General features: G+C 39.2%; 1 protein-coding gene across 7 annotated transcripts in view; it reads left to right on the top strand.

Moving 5' to 3' along the window:
* Positions 1-1,408: 1,408 nt before the first annotated feature.
* Positions 1,409-19,932, top strand: part of USP44 (ubiquitin specific peptidase 44) — a 46,838-nt gene continuing 28,314 nt past the window's right edge. Inside the window, exons 1-3 of one of the 7 annotated variants that reach the window (XM_047739821.1) lie at positions 1,409-1,582; positions 2,736-2,830; positions 19,482-19,786. The gene's annotated coding sequence lies outside the window, so the exon portion shown is untranslated. Of the gene's footprint in view, positions 1,583-2,735; positions 2,831-2,872; positions 2,936-18,588; positions 18,824-19,481; positions 19,797-19,932 lie in introns of those variants that run through there. The other 6 variants (XM_047739820.1, XM_047739819.1, XM_047739824.1 and 3 more) reach the window with 6 other exon arrangements.

Here is a 19,932-nt window from a genome sequence, read left to right as displayed (position 1 = left end):
TAACAGGTTATTTTAGTTTCCATTCCATGGAAGATGTAAAGCACTCCAAGAAATGGTTTTAATGTAATTTTTTGGTTTTTGGGTTTATTTTTTTGCTCCCCTGCTGCCAATTACTAAATGTAATAGTCTGATCATGGCGCTGAATAAATATATCTTTAAAAAGAAGAAGAAGGAGGAGGAGGAGGAGAAGAAGAAGAGGAGGAACATAAAATGTGCAATATGTCTTCCCTCACTTTGCCTAAAGGTCTATTGTGACTTCCTATCATTCTCACTCTGTGTTATTCAAAGACACAACATTCTTTTTTCTAAAATCAATCCAGTGAGTTTGTCTTAATTCATTGTTCATAATCTGATCCAGGGAATTTTTGCAGCCACTTTTATGAGTGATAAATCTTGCTTCATCTGTAAGTACCTCCCTCACCTGTCCCAGCCTTGGCATTGAAGCTTACCCAGCACTGACCCAACTTCCCGGCAGTAAGCAGCTGAATAGCTCATCTAATTTTAATGGCCTATCCCTCCAACAGCGGCTATTTCCAGAATTTCCTGGAAACTACTAGGAAAGTCCACTAGAGGTCACTTTACTGCCACATGCAATGGATGGGGACTCTCAGAGCTTCATTTCCCCTAAAAACGTTATGAAACTACAGTGTTGATGTTCAAAGTTCTAAGAAAATATGATAGCAACTTGGGAATTAATATGTCATAGTACACAGTGCTCCCAGAATTTCAAACACATGAGGCTAAAAGTGCTTAATGGAAATGATGAAAAATTGAGAGGTCAGTCCCTTGCCACATTCTCCACTTACTCCTTCACACTGGACCAGAACTCCTATGATTCCAGAAGGACACTAGAGTAGGCAGGGTTCCTAATTTGGAGACTGTACCTTCATGGGTATCAGAAGGTCTGTGAAACTCTGAAAAGTGTGTTTTTTTTTAAGACAGAAGACCTTCAAAAGAGGATTAAGAGATGAGAGACTCAGAAACATGGGAAGAGCTGCTTTTTTTTTTCCCCCACTCTTTCCTGTCACCTAAGGAAATTCAAAGAGAAATTTGGACTCCAAAACCCTCTCCAACACTAAGATTTTTCTCAGCCAGTCAGAGACAGATCAAGGAATTGATGTTTCAGCCCCTGTTCTTTAGAAAGGGCCTGAATGACAGCAACTGAAAGGCTAACCACAGCATTCACCACCAAACTAAAAGGTACAGAATAAATGATAATTGTCGTTAAAGCAGAATTAAGCCTAAAAACAAAAGGAAGATAACATGAGAATGGCTCACCAGGACCTGAAACCCCAGGCACTAGGGACAAATGGGGATCATTGACATAGAAAAAGGGGTGGAAACTCCAGTGTGATGCAGATTTGTTTGAAGTGGAGTGACCAGCTCCTGGATAGGGGAGACCCCACAGGCCAGCTCACCCCTCCCCCACAGCCCTGCGTGAGCTCATAATAACTAGCCTTCTGATGGCAGCTGCCTCTTTAGGAACTTAAACTGACCAAAATGGAAAGCTTTGGATGAGTGGAGCTGGAGTCTGCCATCGGTGTAAAGTCTGAGAATTCAGAAAGTTCTGAAGTGTGGACAGGTGAGCCTGAGAAAAAAGAGAATTCTGAGAACTGTGATTGATTTCTGTCCTGTTAGGGTAGAAGATTTGGGCTTTTATGTATATTTAAACCATCTCTGCGGAGTTTGGAGTTTGGAGTGTTTTGGAAAACAAAAGCCTTTCATTTTGATTATTATTCTTGATCAGACCCATCAATTAACTTTGACTTTATTGTTAAAATATCTAGCAAAAAGCCTGCCCATTTGAGGATGGTGCTAGGTAGCCTTGTACCTTCATTCGCTCCCTAATCCTCTGGGGAAATGACTGTATTTTCTTGTCTCAGCACTGGGTTCCATCAGAACTGGCCAGGCTTATGGAAAGAACTGGGTTCTATACTATGTCTTAAAAGCAATCAAACTGGAAATCTTAGAGTGGAATCATCTCACAGTAGAGGCACAGTCCAATTTTGGAGCAGATTGCCATTCATACAGTCCTAAAAACATCAATAGGTTCTTTTTTTTTTTTCCCCCCAACAGGTTCTTTTTAAATCCAAGGATCAAAGAGGCACCTCTGTCTGCAACCACACTGGGAAAAAAAAAAAATGGAGCCAAATTTATACTTTCAAGCCAATAACACCCACTATACTACACAAGCAAGTAGAAACAAAACCAAGAGACTATAAGACTGACTCCAGCTCCAAAACAAGTTCTGTGACCTTCTCAGGTCTCTTACCTTCTTGCTACCACAAGATACTCCATTTGATCAGACAGCATATTGCAGTGAAAAGTCCAAGGATTCAAAAGGCCAGGCATTAATCTCTTGGAGCCTCTGAGATCTAAATGCCAATGTAGTTTTCTATTTGGGTTATTTTGAAGTTATCTAACTTCAGTTTCCTTATCTGTAAAATGGAAATAATATCTACCTCATAAGGATTAGGGGTGTGTGTGTGTGTGTGTGTGTATGTGTGTGTGTGTGTGTAATTATCCCAGCCTCCTCTCAGATGACAGCCTAAGACAAAATACAATGTACTATACAGAACGCACTTTGAAAAACAAAAGTATTGCATAAAGGACGGTAATCTCATAAATCCATAATGAGATAGAGCACATTGAGGGTTCACTTCTGTCAACCATGCAATAAAAATAGACTAAACTTGTTTCAGATCTATGAAAATTGCTCTTTCAATCATTTGTAGGACAAATAAGAAGCTACCAGAAGCCTAGTTTCTACTCGACATCAGGAAAAGTTACCAACAGCAGTCCTAAAACAGAAGGGCTGCCTCTGGAAACTGTGAGTTCTTTGTGACTAGGATCATAAGACAGGGGAAGATGATGGGAGGGAAATGAAGAAGGGACCCAAGGATGTCCAGATCAACACTGGCCTGGACTTTATCAGGTCTCTTCCAAACCTAAAAACTCTTTGCTAGAGAATTACAGAAGCATATTCTATCAAAACTACCTTCATAGAGCACCTGGATAGTTCAGTAGGTAGAGCAGGTGACTCTTGAGCTCTGGGCAGTGTGTTCAAACCCCACACTGGGTTTAGAGCTCACTTAGAAACCAAAACCAAAAACCAACAAAACTAAACCTAAACAAAAAAAAAAAAAAAAAAAAAACAAAACAACTACACTCTTGATCTACTTTCCAATAAGCATCTTTCCTACACTGGTTGCACTAACTGAAGAAAAAATGGTCATCCACATTTCCTGCTTCTTTGCAATTATTCCTAAAAGCACTCAGTCACGAGAGCTAGAAACCTAGCTCCAGGACACAGTACCTTGAAAAGCAAAAGCTGCAGGGGCGCCTACCTCAGTAGGTGGAACATGCAACCCTTGATCTCTGGTTCAAGCCCCAGGTTAGGTGTAGAGATTACTAAAAATAAGTAAACGTTAAAAAAAATAAATATATATATTTTTTTAAAGCAAAAGTTGTGGGGCGCCTGGGTGACTCACAGTAGAGTGTCTTTAGACACTTTTAGAGTGCCTTTGGTTCAGGTCATGATCCCACATGAAACTCTCTGCTCAGCAGGGAATCTGCTTCTCCCTCTGCTCCTACCCCCATTTATGGTATCTCTCTCAAATAATTAAATAAAATCTTTTTTTTTAACTCAACTCTTCCATTCTTTTTTTTTTTTTTTAAGATTTTTATTTATTTGATAGAGACCACAAGTAGGCAGAGAGGCAGGCAGAGAGAGAGGAAGAGAAGCAGGCTCCCCGCTGAGCGGAGAGCCCGACGTGGGGCTTGATCCCAGGAGCCTGAGATCATGCCCTGAGCCGAATGCAAAGGCTTTAACCCACTGAGCCACCCAGGTGCCCCAAATAAAATCTTTTTTAAAAAATAAAGAAGCCAGGGATCACAGGGCTATGTCCTTACTAGGTAGATAGTAAATTACTGGAGAAAAAAGATAATGAAGAAAAGAAAAATACAGTTGTTGTTGTTTTTTAAGATTTTATCAATTTATTTGACAAAGAGCAAAAAAAAGAAATCACAAGTAAGCAGAGAGGCAGGCAGAGAGAGGGGGAAGCAGGTTCCCTGCTGAGCACAGAACCCAATGTGGGACTCCATCCCAGGATCCTGAGATCATGACCTGAGCCGAAGGCAGAGACTTAACCCACTGAGCCACCCAGGCGCCCCCATTTGTCCTCATATTAGATGTATTGCAAACAGGGGCATCTGGCTGCATCAGTCAGAAGAGTATACATTCTTGATCTCGAGGCTGTGAGTTCATACCCCATGTTTGGTGTAGAGACTACTAAAAAAAATTAATAAACTTCTAATAATTTAAAAACAAATCAGTAAATATGTATGACTAACATAACTTTAAACTGAATAGTCCAGAAATTGATTGTTCCCTACTCTATAATAAAGTACAGTGGCTATCAGAGTTAGCAATCAACTGGGGGTGCCTGGGTGGCTCAGTCATTAGGCATCTGCCTTCAGCTCAGGTCCTGAGATAGAATCCCGTGTAGGGCTCCCTGCTGGGTGGGAGGCCGGCTTCTCCCACTCCCCCTGCTTGTATTCTCTCTCTCTGTCAAATAAATAAAATCTTTACAAAAAGAAGAGAAAGTAAGAAAGAAAGAAAGAAAGAAAGAAAGAAATCATCAACTGCTACCACCCAATGTAGTACTTTTTAAAAAATATTTATTTACTTATTTAGATTGTATTTATTTATTTGAGAGAGAGTACAAGTGAGAGAGCACTAGCAGGGGGAGCAACAGAGAGGGACAAGGAGAAGCAGACTCCCTGCTCCGGAGGGACCCCCACACAGAGCTTGATCCCAGGACCCTGAGATCATAACCCAAGCGGAAGGCAAATGTTTAACTGACTGAGTCACCTAGGCTCCCCTAGTACTTTTTTCTTAAGATTTTGTTTTCAAGTAATCTCTATACCCAATGTGGGGCTCAAATTTACAATCCTGAGATAACTTACAATCCTGAGATTAAGAGTTGCATACTCTACTGACTGAGCCAGTCAGGCACCCCTCTAACCTAGTACTTTTAACTGTGTAGCTCATTCTTACTATTGCTATTGCTATCTGCAGCAATAAAATATGTCACCATAATAATATACTATTACCACCATCAGCAAATACTTATCATTTATCATGTGCCTAAGTAATTGGCCATGCCTATTTTACATATATTAACTCATTCAATCCTTAAAACAACTCTGTGAGATTACCTACTATGCAGGGGAAGAAAAAGAATTTTAATCAAGGTCTGTTTTGATTGCAAAATCACTGAAATTTTATTCTAATTCATACCCTGAAAATCTTTCCTAGTCACACCTACTTTCAAAGTTTTGATACAATAGCATTTCATCATACTCTAATATCATCTTTTAGATTCATGCTAGATTAGACTTTCAGAAAGACAAAGACTTATAAAATACAGCTTCATTTGGGAAGGTAGTCCTCTTTGAAAGAGCATAGTTTCTGGCAGAAGGAAACAACAAGTGGGAAGAAATAGAGAAGATGCCTGTCCAACCAGCCAAATTGGCTAAATCAATCCCGGAGGCAGCGGATCACACCCAGTACAAGCACAGCTTCACAAAAACAGGCTGGTAATAAAATACCTCCAATAACCAAACCAGAGGAAGTCCAAGACAGCCCAGTATGCCATCAAGTACTGCTGCTCTTCGGCTGACAGAATGATAGAGAGGTCCTTCTTAGATGACAGTTTTGCATATGACAACTATCCCTATCATTTGGTGAAATCATCATTTGGTGAAACATTTTCTAGTCCAAACCTCATAATCTGGGATAGAACAGTATAACCTGTATATTTTCTTCTGAGGGCTAAAAAGAAAATAAAAGTTCAATTTTCCAAAATGTTCCAGGAAAAGATGCCTTTTAATCTCTTTCCTTATCATAATGGCTCCTATACGTGGCTTATAACAGTGAGTTCAAGCTCCACATTAGGGACAGAGTTTACTTAAAAGTAAATAAATAGGAGCACCTGGGTGGCTCAGTTGTTTAAGCCTCTGCCTTCAGTTCCGGTCATGATCCCAGGGTCCTGGGATCGAGCCCAGAATTGGGCTCCCTGCTCAGTGGGAAGCCTGTTTCTCCAACTCTACCACTCCCCCAGCTTATATTCCCTGTCTCTCTCTTTCTGTCAAATAAATAAGTAGAATCTTTAAAAAGAAAGTAAGTAAATAAATAAATAAATAAATTAGATAATAAAAAGTGTGGAAAAGAGAAAGATTCTGCAAAAAAGCTTGAGAAGGAACAACCAATGAGGGAGGAAGAAAACTAGGAAAGGGTGGTATTCCTGGGACACAAAAGAAAGTAAATATTTCTTGGAAGAGAAAGTGACCAATTGCATTAATGCCCCTAATGATGAAAACTAAGAATTGACCTCTGTTTATCAAAATTCAGAAGTTGGTATTACCAGGTAGTTCTACAGGAGCTACTTCTATGGAATGATAGAGATGAAAGCCTAACTGGGTTAACTTTTAAAGATTATGGGACTACAAAGTGCCTGGGTGGCTCAGTCAGTTAAGGGGCCAACTAGTTTTGGCTCAGGTCATGATGAGAGTCCTGGGATCAAACTCGGGTAGGGCTCTGCCCTCAGCAAGGGAGTCTGGTTGTGGGTTCTCTCTCTCCCTCTACCCCTCCTGCCACTTGGACATTCTCTTTCTCTCTAAAATAAATACATCTTTTTAAAAAATTAATTAAGGGGTACCTGAGTGGTTTAGTCATTAAGTGGCTGCCTTTGGCTCAGGTCATGATCCCAGCGCCCTGGGATCAAGCCCTGCATTGGGCTCCCTGCTCACTGGGGAGCCTGCTTCTCCCTTTCCCCCTGACTGCTGCTTCCCCTATTTGTGCTGTCTCTGTCTGTCTTTGTCAAATAAATAAATAAAATCTTTTTAAAAATTAATCAAAAATTTTTTAAAAAATATAATGGGAAGAGAAGGATTAAAGACAGAAAGTTTAGAACATTTTCTCCTTTTTTAAGATTTATTTATTTGAGAGCGAGAGCACAGCACATGGGTGAGAGAGGGAGAGAATCTCAAGCCGACTCCCCACCGAGTGAGGAGGTTTACACAGGGTTTGATCTCACAACCCTGAGATCATGACCTGAGTCGAAATCAAGAGTTGGACTCTTAAACCACTGAGTCACCCAGTAATCCCCCATGAGTACTTGTTTTAGCAAATTCCTTCTCAGTCTTCAAGAGTCTTTGTAATGTCAATTCCTTGTCAAGTCTTCCCCCTCACCATCTTCATCATCATCCCACCCTACACTCTGTCCATTGTACTCCACAGCACTTTGTAAATACCTCTATTGTGACACTACATTAAATTTACCTCTAAGTAATAATGACAATCTGTAAGGGAAGGAGTTACCATATCTTATGTTTGTGTTCCCAGTGTACCACAAAGCACCTGGAACATAGAAAATACTCAATAAATCTCAGTGGACTGAAGGAATGATAAATAAGTCAGCAAATGAATGAAATGGAAAAGCAAAAATGGAACTAAAGGTTAGGAATAAAAATAATAATGAGGGAGTACCTGGCTGGCTCAGACCAAAGAGCATGTGACTCTTGATCTCAGGGTAATGAGTTTGAACCTCACGTTGGGTACAGAGATAACTAAAATAAACAAAATATAAAAATAAAAAAATACTTTTTTTAAAAGGCAATGAATTTTCAATAAGAAATTCCCTTATTTAGCCATACCTCTTCATTTTACAGAATAGGAAAAACAAACTTCTGTTTTTTTTAGACAATGACTTGTCTAAACAAGTTACTATCGGGGCACCTGGCTGGCTCAGTTGGTAAAGTATATGATTCTTGATGTTGGGGTCCTGACTTTGAGCCCCATGTTGGGCATGGAAACTACTTTATTTTTTTTTATTCTGATTTATTTATTTTTTAAGATTTTATTTATTTATTTGACAGAGATCACAAGTAGGCAGAGAGACAGGCAGAGAGAGCGGGGAAGCAGGCTCCCTGCTGAGCAGAGAGCCCGATGAGGGGCTTGATCCCAGTACCCTGAGATCATGACCTGAGCCAAAAGCAGAGGCTTAACCCACTGAGCCACCTAGGTGCCCCCATGGAACCTACTTTAAAAAAGAAACAACTAGTTACTGTCAGAAGCAGGGCTATAAAGTAACAGTTTTTTGAGCCTTAACCACATTGCTGATCTTTTCTCATTATTATAACTTTGATCACATTATATTGCCTGTCTTCCCCATCACACTGAACTCTTGGAAGGCAGTAGTGATGTCTTACCTCTAATCTATCCCCTGATTATAAATGATGAAGATAATGAACATAGCCCATGGTGCCAAAGAAATAACCTCAAAAATCAGATATATGAGCTTGCAATCTTCTTTAACACCATTTGTCTGTACTAATTTCTATACTGCCAGAGATAAATGAATGAGTTTTAGTGAAACAGCAAAACAACCCTGAGCTTTAAAAACCAAACACACATGAGTTTAAGTCCCAGTTCTGAAATTTACTGTGATATTAAGCAAACTATTTCAAAATTTCAGAGCTCAGTTACCTTATCTGCAGCCCAGATCAGAAAGGCCAGGAAGACAGGCAATAATGCCCATCCTGCAAACTAACATAATATAGGTGTTCAATTAGATGGTAATCATTTTATTTTTTCAAATTTTTGGAAGTTTTATTTTCAAAAACAATTTTTTAAATTAACATATAATGTATTATTAGCCCAAGGGGTACAGATCTGTGAATCATCTGGTTTACACACTTCACAGCACTCACAATTGCACATACCTTCCCCAATGTCTATAGGTAGTTATTTTATTGTTGTCATTATTAATTAACAAATTAGCTAATTCATTCATTAAAAAGTGGGGCATTTTTTTAAACTCCCCTCTGCATATCAATATCTCACCTGTCCCTTACACCATTTCCAGACAGATTTCTCCAGAAATTTTCAGGGTGATAACCACCTTTAACTGACTTTACATGAAACTAAGTGGCCCATGCACAACTTTAAGCATTGGATTATAAATTCTATCTTGTGCTATTCTCTAATTTTTTATTATATGCATACCTCATTTTTCTCATCAAATTGACTTTTGACCATGTAGTAGGGTGGCACAGAGAGAAAAGCAGCAGGGAAACTAGCACAGAGGCTAATTATAATGGCTCTAACAAGGGATAATGAGAATGAGAGCTGGGGCAGTAGCAATGGAAAAAGAAATGGGTCTCAGAGACACTTTAATCACAGAACTGGCAAGATTGGGCCCCTATTCAATGTGATGGATAATGCGAGGGTAGAGAGTAAAAAATGATCCTAAGGTACCTAAAATAAATGATTGACTAAATGATGGTTCTATTATCTAAAATAAGGAGTAAAAATAAAAAGAAGAGATTGGAGACAGGGGATGGTAGGAGGAAGGACAAAATGTATTAAAGGTATGTTAAATCTTCTGCGAGTAGGCAAAAGTGGGCAATGAAAAAAGAGAAAAAGATCTTACATACTGAAAACTCTTGGTTGTGATATATCCTCAGGAAACAAAACAACTTCTGAAATTAAGCTACACAAGACATAAGAGACTGAGGTGGGCTGAGGAGGGTGCAGGAGTTTGGAGAAAGCAGTACAAGCAGTGAGGTCCTGGGAGGCAGAATTAGGCCCAGAGGGTAAAGGTTACAAGAAAACAAATTTTTGTTTCCCTTAATGGAGAATTTTCTAATAACATGAGGTTACTGAATCACCAAGTCTTAGAGGGAACAGCTCTGCTTTGGGATCCAGGAAGCTAAGTATCCCTGTATGATTTTGGACCAGTCATTTCATCCCCCCGCTGTCCCACTTATTATTTGGATGCTAGTGCTTATTAGGACACTTTCTATATCACTGAGTGTGACAGAAGAAACAGATTTGTGACCATCAATGCATTTCACATAAAATGCAGATGGAGTAAAAAAAAGTTACAGCTCAGGGGCGCCTGGGTGGCTCAGTGGGTTAAAGCTTCTGCCTTCGGCTCAAGTCATGATCCCGGGGTCCTGGGATCGAGCCCTGCATCGGGCTCTCTGCTTGGCAGGGAGCCTGCTTCCTCCTCTCTCTCTCTCTCTGCCTGCCTCTCTACCTACTTGTGATCTCTGTCAAATAAATAAATTAAATATTTTTTAAAAATAAAGTTACAGCTCAGATAAGGAAGATGAGTAAAGCCTTAATTATGAGCCAGCTGATCCCCCCACCCATTCTTACAATGAGTAGTTTAGAAAGCACATGTATTTCTGTTTCTTCTTTGAGACCGTCTTTTCTTACCTGTTTTTCTTTCCATTCTTCAAGGCAATGAGTTTACCTATGAGTGAATAAATTATAGTGGAAGCACTTCTATAACTTATGATAGAACAACATCTCAATCAATTTGGACACCTTGAAATATATGTCAAATTAGCTTAGCAAGGCAGGAATCTAACAGGAGATAAACTGTAGGTAAAGTTCTCCAAACCAATTTTTCTCATTATTCCTACACAAATTCTGCTTGGAGATTCTAACACACTACATTCTGTCTGATTTAGACAGTCAGGCTTAAGTACAATTTTTTCACAAGTAGATAAGTTGAGGGGTTGGAGGTGTCTTAGTAACTAGTTCTCAAAAGAAATCATTTCCATGGTATCTATAAGATATACTGTAAAGAACAATGGTTGGTCATAAGAAAATTTGGTTTCCCTCTTTTTAAAAAATATTTTATTTATTTATTTGAGAGAGAGAGAGAGAGAGAGAGAGAGAGCACAAGCAGGGTGAAGGGCAGAGGGAGAAGCAGACTCCCTACTGAACAGGGAGCCCAACATGGGACTTGATCCCAGGACTCTGGATCATGAGCCAAAGACAGATACTTAACTGACTAAGCTACCCAGGCACCCAAGAAGAACTGTTTTCTAATCCCAGGTCTGATGAATTCTGTGTGGCTTCAAAGAAGTCACTTAATACCTTAATTTCCTAAGCTATGTATTGATAAGGATGAATAAAGATAATGTATGTGAAAATCTTTTAAGGTATAAATTGTTCTGCAGTAAAAGGCTTTATAACTAATGTATAACTTCTCCTTTCCTCAGTCTATATATATATAGAAATGAGGTCCTTTTTTTTTAAGATTTTATTTATTTATTTGACAGAGTGAGACAGCAAGAGAGGGAACACAAGCAGGAGGAGTGGGAGAGGGAGAAGCAGACTTCCCGTTGAGCAGGGAGCCTGATGCAGGGCTCTATCCCAGGGCCCTGGGATCATGACCTGAGCCAAAGGCAGACGTTTAACTGACTGAGCTACCCACATGCCCCTAGAAATGAGGTCCTTAATATATCTTTGAGATAACTCATAATCCTTCCCCCCCTTCAGATTTGTTAATCAAGTTACTGAAAGTATGTTGGTAGATTTAGTGACAAAACCTGCTAAAAGAAGAAAGCCAAATGCCTCTGAAAACGGCAAAGGTATCTTAACTGACAAAATCAAAGACTATACATACATTTAATGTATTTGTAAGACAGATATTCTGTCTTTATTATTTTTCAAATCTGTCAGTTGAATAACAGAAGTAGTGGTGTAATATACTCAAGAGGTTTAATATTACATTAATCAAAGATGACAACCATGAAAACCATTTATTGTATTCGAACCATTAATTTCAGATGAAATCTAAAACACTCAAGTCCCAATTGTTAATACCGACATGCCAACAAAAACACTTAAGGAAATCTTTTTAGCTAGTTTATACTGTTATGCATTTACTTGAGAAAACAAAATACGTATGAACTAATGCATCTAAATCCTACCGCATCACTACAAAGGCTTCAATAAAATCTACTCAGTCAAAAGTTGAACAAATTATACTACATAGCTTAGTTTAAAATCTATGTTGTCATCCATCAAATTCTGGTAGCTATACAGTTTAGAGTATGTGGTTAGAACACTACCTAGACGAAGTGACTCCAAAGTTGCATTTCCATTCCTACAGGAGTCAGTTCACCTGAAAAGAAGAAAAAAAAAATAGCCTGTCACAACTTGCTATGTATCCAACTTCTCTCATTTTGGTGAAAACTGAGTTCAAAGGATCTTGAGATCACAACCTGAGCCAAAGGCAGAGGCCCAACCCACTGAGCCACCCAGGCGCCCCTAACCCATAAAATGTTCTATTAGTGGCTGACAATACATAAAATCATTGAGGTTATAATGGTACACAGAATACTAATGATGAATTAAGAAATGGTAAGTAGGGGCGCCTGGGTGACTCAGTGGGTTAAAGCCTCTGCCTTCGGCTAGGGTCATGATCCCGGGGTCCTGGGATCGAGTCCCGCATCGGGCTCTCTGCTCAGGGGGGAGCCTGCTTCCTCCTCTCTCTCTGCCTGCCTCTCTGCCTATTGTGATCTCTGTCAAATAAATAAATAAAAATCTTAAAAAAAAAAAGAAATGGTAAGTAAAAAAAGAAAGAAACTGTAAGTAAAGTGGGCAGGGGGAGGCAAGACATATGTCTAAATAGGAGACTGAAGGAAAATGAGTTATTAATGATTGTGATGAAACATGGTTTCATGGCAACTATTTCTATGCCACTGAGATCTACTGATCCAAGCATTTTGATGTTATAAGGGAGAAGAGAAATAAAGTGGTTGAGACAAGAAGCTATAAGTCAGGCAATTTCTTTCAGGATGTGAAAACTGCATGTTTAAAAGCAGAGGTTTAGGAGCCAGTGAAAAGGAAGAGAACAAAGAAATGGAAGAAGCAGAAAAGCTTAGCAACCAAGTACCTTACATAGTAAGATATGATTCAACAATAATAACAGCAGCTAACATTTACTGGGAACTATTATCATTTAAAAATTTTGTCACATCTCTGTGTTACATACAGTAGCATCTAAAAGGAATAACGCAATTCTGATTTTTACTGGTGTCAGTAAAAGAATTTGTAAATTATATAGAAAGATTATCCACTTTTTTAAAAAAGGTATACTTTATTCCTTTTGTTATTTTAAAGATATTTATTTATTTGAGAGAGAGAGAGAATGAGCAGGGGGAAAGACAGAGGGAGAAGCGACTCCCTGCTGAGCAGGGAGACTGACATGGGGCTCCATCCCAGGATTCTGGAATCATGACCTGAGATGAAAACAGCCACTTAACTGACTGAGCCACCCACGCACCCCTCCACCTTTTGTACTTAAGTTTTACTTTGAATTCATGTAGTAGTTCTCAGTTTACAATAGCATTCACATAATCCTCAAAACAACAATGTGAATTCTGCTGAGTCAGTTTTGTAATTTTCAGAGAAAGTAATTGAGATGCATGAAGGCTAAATGACTTGCAAAAAAGGTTCTTTTTATTCTTAGGCCCAGAGCTGACTATGAAGAAATAATTCTTAACATTTTGAGAGATATTTAAAGTGTTGGACTTCCTAACTAGCGCTCATCTTAAGATAAAATGTTTTTCGTTCATTCAGAGTCCCTCTATTTCCCCCAAAGACCCAGTGAGTACCCTGATGCTGTTCTACTCTTGATCAGACCTCTGAGGCAACATAATATCTATGAGTGTTTCTCATTTTCCCCTGTCACTCCCCAAGTTTAAAAAGCTATTTCCCATTATCTTCAGAGCACTATTCATTTATCTAATTCACTGATTTGCATTAAGATAGTAAAACTGATCAGAGCTTGGAGTGCCTAGCTAGCTCAGTCAGGGAGCATGCAACTCTTGATCTCGGGGTTGTGGTTTCAGGCCCCATGTTTGATGTGGATCTTGCTTGGAAAAAAATACTGATAGAAGCTGAACAAATTATCTTCTCCCAGATTTGCATTTTAACCTTAATTGTTAAATTATGTTAATAAAATGGGTATTTCTGACCCTCATAATGGAGCCAAGGAAGTTTGGTTTTCCCTGGCATCCCATCATACCAACACATCAAACGCATACTTTATAGGACTTTTTTGTAGGAATAACCCTAATCTTCATTACAGGTACATCAGTAGTAAGCAAAAAGGGAGAAAATTATTCACAATGAGACTAGTCAAATTATAATTCTTTTGCCCAGTTTAATTTTGTGATTAACTAAAGACAATATTAAGCCAGTTTTGTCTTAATTCAGTAAAATGTTATAAGCATAAGCAAAAAAGTTAAATGTTTAAGTCGTTCTTTAATACTATCATTCATTTGCATGAAAAGAAGAAACAATTTCATAAGTGTTAAATAGTAAAGTTATACGAATTTCCTTCTGTGGTCCGTTCTGAGACATTCATGCGAAGAGATGAAAGAAAACCTCATTGTTGCTAAGAAGACCTCTTTTATGTCAGCTTTTGTTTTCTACTGATTGGTTGATTCTTCATTATTTTTCTAAAGATCAGGAGCCATACATCTCATTTAGAAATTAAGAAACCTGTATAAAGCCTATGTTGTGCTTAGTTCTATAAACACTAGTTTTAGGACCAGAGATAAAATGAAATAGATGAAGACTATCTGCCTTACATACAACTTCTTTTCCCTTGAAGACTCTCCTCTGGAAATGTTGTTTTCTAGAATTTCATTAATCTCTGGTTAGCTGAACAAGGAGAAGCCTACATATACTAGATGGCTGAAGCAATGATGTCACCAAGTGGGCCCTCTGGCCTGAAAGGAAGTCACCTTAAGATGGCAGAGAAAAGCAAAGTGATCATCCTAGCTCCTGCACATGAAGAACTGTTAGCTCTTTTTTTTTTTTTAAGATTTTATTTTTTCAGTAATCCCTACACCCAAGGTGGGGCTCAAATTTACAATTGCAAGATCAAGAATCATATGCTCTACCTTCTGAGACAGCCAGGTGCCCCAGAATTGTTGGCTTTTTTTTTTTTTTTAAGATTTTATTTATTCATTTGACAGACAGAGACCACAAGTAGGCAGAGAGGCAGGCAGAGAGAGAGGAGGAAGCAGGCTCCCCACTGAGCAGAGAGCTCAATGCGGGGCTCCATCCCAGGACCCTGGGATCATGACCTGAGCGGAAGGCAGAAGCTTTAACCCACTGAGCCACCCAGGCACCCCGGCTTTTTTTTTTTTTTATTATTATTGCATGCATATATCTTGAAACTACAGTATGAAGTTTCCTTTAATTGATGTAGTACTTTGCTGCATTGATTGCTGCTTTATATTCAGCTTTTTGGCTTTTTGCAACACTGAACTATATCAATTTCTAAATGGTTTGGGAAGATGTAAATAATTATACAAACAATTATGATTAACCACCTATACTTTTCTTTATATATATACATATATATGTATATATATATATATATATATATATATATTTTTTTTTTTTTTTTTTTTGAGAGAGAGAGAGCGCATGAGTCAGGAGAAGGACAGAGAGAGGGAGAAGCAGACTCTCCACTAGGCAGGAAACCTGATGAGATGCTTGATCCCAGGACCCCGGAATCATGACCTGAGCCAAAGGCAGTTACTTAACAAACTGAGCCACCCAGGTGCCCCTCCCCCCTTTTTTAAGAATGGGCTTAAAAACATGTACAAAGTTAAAATAAAATTTAAATACCTCAATAATCTTTCCTCATGAAAGATCACTGTCTGGCTCAGTTGGAAAAAGAAGCCACTCTTGATCTCAGAGCCATGAATCCGAGTCCCACATTGGGTACAGAGATAACTTAATTAACTAAAAAGAAGAAGAAGAAGAAAAAGGAGAAGAATAAAGAGTACTTTCCTTCATGAAAGGTACTTTTAGGGGGTGCCTGGGTGCTGCATTCATTAGGTGTCTGACTTCAGCTCAGATCATGATCCCTGGGTCCTGGGATCCAGCCCCACATCAGACTCCCTGTTCACCGGGAAGCCTGCTTCTCCCTCTCCCTCTCTCTCTCCCTCCCCCAGCCTTTGTTCCACCTGGCTGTCTCTCTCTCTGTGTCAAATAAATAAATAATCTTTTAAAAAAAGAAAAAGGTATTCTTAATATCTTCTTGGCATGGTTTACTAAAGCGTTATAAGTTAAAATTTCAACTCTAACCCCTGTCCTTTCTCTCTATACTTTTCCAGATCCTTTCTTTGCTTTCTATGAGAAAGGGAGTCTAAAACTTTGTTCAAAATGTTTCTCACAGTACTGTAACTAATTTTAACGTCTACAGTGTTTATCCTCCAGTGAACTATTCCTTTAGTACAGAAATGAAACTCAATTTAAAGGATTATAAATATGAACAAAACTCAGTTCCTGACCTCAAAGAACTTTACAAGATAGCAATAATCCTGAGAGAAATAATAATGATAAATACATATACTTTTTTCTCTTTACACTTTCAGAAGGGTTTACATATGCAAAAGTTCATTTGATCTTTAAAACATCCTTGTAAGAGGGATGCCTGGGTGGCTCAGTTGGTTGGGCAGCTGCCTTTGGCTCAGGTCATGATCCCGGCGTCCTGGGATCGAGTCCCACATCTGGCTCCTTGCTCATCAGGGAGCCTGCTTCTCCCTCTGCCTCTGCCTGCCATTCTGTCTTCCTGTGCTTGCTCTCTCTCCCTCTCTCTCTCTGACAAATAAATAAATAAAATCTTTAAAAAAAAAAATCCTTGTAAGAAAAAGAGGACAGACACTATTTTCCTAACTTTACAGAGGAGACAGAAGTAAAACATGCAACACATTTAAAGAACTAGATAAACTGTCATACATTGTGATAACTAGATAAACATGCTTTATCATTATACACATACCCATCCTTAGGTTATCCTTAGAAAGGTTTCAAGGCTTAAGAAAATATCTATCCCACTTATTTCCACAATGCTTAAAATCTCATTTTATTTTTATTTTATTATTTATTTATTTATTAAAAGACTTTTTAAGTAATCTCTATACCCAATGTAAGGCTCAAACTCACAACTCTGAGATCAAGAGTCACACACTCCAGGGTTTCTGCATGGCTCCGTCAGTTAAGCATCTGCCTTGAACTCCCGGTCATGATCCTGGGGTCATGGGACTGAGTCTGGCATCGGTCTCCTTCTTCAGCATGGAGCCTGCTTCTCCCTCTGCCTGCCTCTCCCCCTGCTTGTGCTCTCTCTCTCCCTGAAAAATAAATAAAAATCTTTAAGGTGGAAAAAAAAAAAAAGGAGACACAAAATTTCTAGCTTCACAATTTTGCTACTGCTATTGCCAAAACTCTGGGCTCAGTTTCAGTTTCCAGTAAGGTTATGTTGGAAATTCATTTCCAAGGTCCAAGTTACCCTCACAGGCCACCAAGTGAACACTTAACAGTCCTTTAAAATTAAATCAGCTTTGGGGGCACCTGGGTGGTTCAGAGGGTTAAGCCTCTGCCTTCGGCTTAGGTCATGATCTCAGGGTCTTGGGATCGAGCTCAGCAGGGAGCCTGCTTCCTCCTCTCTCTCTGCCTGCCTCTCTGTCAAATTAATAAATAAAATCTTAAAAAAAAAATTAAATCAGCTTTGGTATCTTCTACTTCTTAACCTGCATTTGCCTCCCCCTACCTGTTAAAGCCCTTGTTCTTTCTTTCTTAGAATTAAAAACGGTGTCTGATTGGCTCAATCAGTAGAGCATGGGATTCTCCATCTTAAGCCTCACACCAGGCATGGAGTCTACTTAAAAAAGAGAGAATTAAAAAGGCTAATTCTAAAGCCATTTCTTGCTGCTCACTTTCTTCTATCTATATTCACTTACTAAGACCATATCTTGTCATCTGCCATTCTATTTCAGTATTACTCTCTCAACTTTTTTCTTGTATATTTTCCTCAAATTAAAGTTTCTGTGGCTCACTCTATTTTTAAAAAATCAACTGCAGGGTGTTGCTACACCTTAATCAAACTTTAGGTCTGAGTCCTGTAGTATTTTCTTTCCCTATTTCCTCCATTAAACCCTTTATCTCTTTCTATCATTGAAATGAAGGTCATAGACATCTCAGTGCCTAGCATGGTGCCAGGCACATTAGGTGTCCAAAAAATATTTGTCAAGTGAACCTTTCCTAACTTTAAAACTATTGATAGGAACATTTAGTCTAACAAACTGGAAATTCTTGTAGCTTCCTCAAAGTTAACAGGCTCCTAAATTCTTTGTCAATTAGGATTCCTAAGATATTTCTCATTTTCATGAAAGACTGGAATAGAAAATTCTAAAAGTGAGCACAAAGACTGAAAAGCAGCTGTAAGGTTAAACAAAAATTGCAGGATTTTGTCTTCCTTTAATTATTCACACTCTCAGGATCCAAGAAACAACAGGTTTATGTTCTACCTACTTCACAAGTGGGACATGGCCTCAGAACTGAGGTATCAGAATCATTAAAATTATATCTTGTTAGGAAACTGTCTACTTACCTTAGAAAAAGGGCAAATTGCCATTTCTCCCAGTGTGGGGACTGTGGAAACAAGGGAAACCCCTCCACATCATTTCCACAGTCCCATATTATGCGAGGGAGCATCTAATTCCATCAATTCATTAAGCATTTTTAAGAGAATTTTTGGCCAGCACCATACAAAGAGCTGTAGAGGGACACCCAAGCAGAGCAAGTGCACATTCCTTGTCCCCAAAGAGGTTACAAAGCAGAGAGAACCAGGCGCGGAACTCAGGACAAAAGCTGTGACTGCATAATAATGTATTGGGGTGTGGGGGATGGGGATCTGAAAGCCTAGTTACTAGGAAAGCAATTTCCAGGAGGTGAGAGCTTAGGCCAGCTCGGGAAGAAGTTGATTGTAATGATCTGCAGGAGTGAAAGTTGGAGGGCCTTCTACTTAGGAGACAAACATCTGCCCTGATTTAAAAGGTGGGAAGTGCCCGAAGTGTGTGAGACCGTAAAGAGACTGACCTAGCAGTCAAAGGTTGATAAGGGGAAAGACTGATTTTGAGGTTATAATGGGTAAGTTTGGGGAAGACTTTTGATGACATGTGAAGGGAAGAAGACTTTTGTTGTTGTTGTTACAGTAAAAAGCGTAGATTTCATGAGATGGGTGTAAAACAAATAGGAAAATTACATGAGAAAAACCTCTCGATTACCCCCAGAGAGGTTCCGAAGGGGTATCAGGAAACAAGCTAGACATGCCAAAATTTAGGCCTAGGTTAAGACCCAGAATAAAATGGTAGCGGAAGAAATTTTAGATTTAAAGATTTAAAGCCATGTTTAAATCATTATTCAGTTAATCTCAACCCCTTTCACCTTGTACAGACTGACAAGTGCTTTTATTTAGCTAGCTATTTTTTAAGATTTTTGTTTTTAACTAATCTCTATAGTTAGCATGTGGTTTGAACTCACAACCCCAAGATCAAGAGCCTCATGCTCCACTGTCAGAGCCCCAAGGAGCGCTTTGGAAGAGCTTCCTACAGATTGACTGGTTTTGGGTCTGGTATTCGTCCCACTCTAAAAACTCTTGAAAAGAGAGAGAAGGGGCCATATACTCCAACAAGATAATTTATAAAAAAAAGAGCTCTCAGAAGAATAGGAATGGCAGATATAGTTGGCTTGACCTATGTATCCTTCATTTAGTATTTTTTAAAGTAAGATTTTTTTTTTTTTAAAGTAATCTCTCTGCTGAATGTGGAACCTTACTTGCCCAACTGCTAACTGAGGAAACCGAATTCAAGGGGGATAACCTGGAGCTCACACCTAGGTTGCACCTCGGAAAGGAAACTTTTTCTCGAGGAATTTCTACGCCAGTTAATTTGCACTCATTTTGAAAATAACGGAATTGGCGCGCGTCTCTACCAAACAATTTGACGCGGTGTGAGTCGCAGAAATGCTGTGGCAGAGTACTTAAGTCCGTGGAATATTCTGCATCTTACAGAAAAGTGCTCAACAGTGGCTGTACCGTCCCAGGCCGCGACGGTGAGGACAGGTGCGAAGCCTGCCTTGGGAAGAAGCTGCTACGGTCTACGCAGAGCCATACGCAGGCCAGGAAAAGCATCCCCTGACGCGGACGGGAAGCCCGGGTGCCTCCTGCCCTTCAGGCCTGCTCCCGCAGCGGGTAGACA

This window comes from Lutra lutra, chromosome 8 (genome assembly GCF_902655055.1).
Source record: "Lutra lutra chromosome 8, mLutLut1.2, whole genome shotgun sequence".
NCBI lineage: Eukaryota > Metazoa > Chordata > Mammalia > Carnivora > Mustelidae > Lutra > Lutra lutra.
This window is presented reverse-complemented; position numbering and strand designations above follow the sequence as displayed.